Genomic DNA, 2730 nt, shown 5'->3' on the forward strand with positions numbered 1-2730 from the left:
TGATATACATACTTAAAATACTTCCTTTAGCTTTCCCAGTTGTTCTTTTGGGAAAGGTTGTTCAAACTCTTGTGCCACTTATAACCGACAACAGATCTCTCTGCATTTTACACTGGACAAAGTTTTAGCTGTTATCTTCAATGCAAAAATAATCAGAAAGTTGAAATGTGATATTTTAGAATATTCTAATTAGCCCGGCATGGTGGCACGTGCCTGTAGTCCCAGCTACTCGGGAGGCTGAGGCAGGAGAATCCCTTGAACCCAGGAGGCAGAGGTTGTGGTGAGCAGAGATGGTGCCATTGCACTCCAGCCTGGGCAACAGAGCGAGACTTAGTCTTTCAAATATGCATAACTTCACATACATAGGGAATTTTCATTCTAAACATTTGTGTAATGAAGGGTGCACATCATAGCCATGGTTAAATTTGTTAGTAAATAAAAAGCCATAGGCTTTCAAAAAATTTTTTTGTTTGGGTATTTTTATTTCTCCAAATTTGTTGTTTATCAGGAGTGACTGGAATAAAAAATATAATTGAGTCCCATCATCATGATCATCATGAAAATGGCTTTAAGAGAAAACTGGTCAGATGAATATTATTTTCAACCAATAAACAGTTGCCACTGATAAACTGACAGCCAGGAGTCTGTCAAGAATGCTCAAGATTTGTTATATAATACAACATGCCTGTTCACAGGGGGGAAAAAACACTGGAAATAACTTACGTGTACTTCTTGATTTCATCAAACAAGATAAGCACAAAAGCACCACCCGTGCCTCTGAGAACACTGGACCATGCACCTTTGAAAAAAACTTTGTCTCCTTCATCACCAGCAATCATCCTCCAGCAGTCAATGTGCCTGTGTACATGATGTCGGTTCCTTTGCGCCCCGACTGCATCGTAATGCGGGGCAAACGATGTCAAATGGATAGGAAGTCAACCCAGAAAAGGCAGTGACAGTCTGTGTGGTCATCCAGCTGATGACGATGCGAGTGTTCTTGGGATCCGGAAGCATTCCCTTTGCAGTGTCATAGATACCGAAGCAGGCAGCTAGGATAATATCCTGAACAGACACGTTAAGGCCTTGGTACAGGCCCTTAATCCCGTCAGATTTGTAGATCTTAACCAGGCAGTCACCGAGGCCTCGGAATTCCCTTTCAGCTTCAGTTACCCATATTAGCTGCTAGACGGGTACGGGCAAAATCAAGAGGGTACACAAAACACAAGGATGTGGCCCCAGCGGCACCGCCTGATGCCAGATTCCCTGCAAAGCAGCTCCAAAACTGAGTCTCTTGTCCACACCACCCAGGAAGATCTGCTTGTGTTTATCTTTGAAGGCAAAGTTAAAAGCCTGGGTGGGGAAGTATCTGATGACATTGGCCGAGTTACCGCGCCAGGACAGGACTCCCTGCTTCTTGGGAATACGACCGCTCAGTCTATAATGCCCTTGTATTGCTTATCTGCGATAATCTGCTTGCTGGCATGCTGCACCTGCAGCAGCAGCTTGACCCGCTCGATGGGCGCTACCGCTGTCTTGGAGATGGCTGCGGCCACTCCATCTGCCAGGAAGTCCTTGGCGAAGGACACAACGACATCTGTCATGTTGAAAGGAAAGAGGAGGCAGGCTGCTGCGGGACGAGACTGGGCCAGGAACCGGCTTTGACTCCGGAGCTTCCTAGGTTTTTGTATTAAGCAATTCCTAGGATTCCCCTTCCACTGTGAAAAACACTCCAAACTGTTGAATTTTAACATATTAAAAGAGGGCGTAGGGTTTGTGGGAATGTGTAGAGATGCTTTCCTTTTCTGTTTGAATAAACATCTGTACCTTTTCACAGGTCCCAAGAAAAGCAGACCCTGTCAAATACACCAGACAGAGGTACTCAGAGGTGTGTTTCTGTCGTCCTCTAGTTAAGGAGTGCTTTCACTTCCTCAGTTCACAGACGCCACTGAGATTCTGACAAAAACATCTGAGTTGTCTTCCTTAAAAGGGAAGAGAGAGAGAGAGAGAGAGAGAGAGACAAAGAGAGACCGAGAGACAGAGAGACAGAAAGAAAGAAGGAAAGAAAGGAAGAAAGAAAGAAAAAGAAAGAAAGAAAGAAAGAGAGAGAAAGAAAGAAAGAAGGAAAGAGAAAGAAAGAAAAAAAAAGAAAGAAAGAGAGAGAGAGAAAGAAAGAAAGAAAGAAAGAAAGAAAGAAAGAAAGAAAGAAAGAAAGAAAGAAAGAAAGAAAGAAAGAAAGAAAGAAAGAAAACCGAAAGATGAGTACAGTTTCAGGGATTCCGAAGACAAAGCCTATTCATGGACCCCAGGGTAAAACTTCTGATCTGGTTGGAAAAGTCTGGAGACTGTTCAGTCCAGATCCAGTTGTGAATGTGCCACCCACATGCCCTGTGTATTTACATGTTAAAAGGCAATGCTTGAAATTCTTTCCACTTGCTGCTACAACCCAGCTACATCCCCTGAAACCAGCTCATCAGAAACTCACTTTCCTAATCAGAAAAGCAGCACATGGAGAAGCAAAACACATGCCTGAGAGTAGCTATTTTCATGTAAGATGATGCTCAGTAACATCTATTTTAAAATTACATACACAAATATTTAAAACTGAAATAATATAATTTATTAAAAACATTCTTGAAAGTTCACCCCCACGACTATTTTTGTTGTTGTTTTGTATGATCTTACATCACCACTACTTCATACCACTTTATATGGTTAACACTTATATATAGA

At 42.4% G+C, this 2730-nt stretch overlaps 1 pseudogene; it reads right to left on the reverse strand.

The window, feature by feature from the left end:
* Positions 1-520: 520 nt before the first annotated feature.
* On the reverse strand, positions 521-1659 carry LOC103226060 (ADP/ATP translocase 2 pseudogene; annotated as a pseudogene).
* Positions 1660-2730: the final 1071 nt, after the last annotated feature.

This window comes from Chlorocebus sabaeus, chromosome 21 (assembly GCF_047675955.1).
Source record: "Chlorocebus sabaeus isolate Y175 chromosome 21, mChlSab1.0.hap1, whole genome shotgun sequence".
Lineage (NCBI taxonomy): Eukaryota > Metazoa > Chordata > Mammalia > Primates > Cercopithecidae > Chlorocebus > Chlorocebus sabaeus.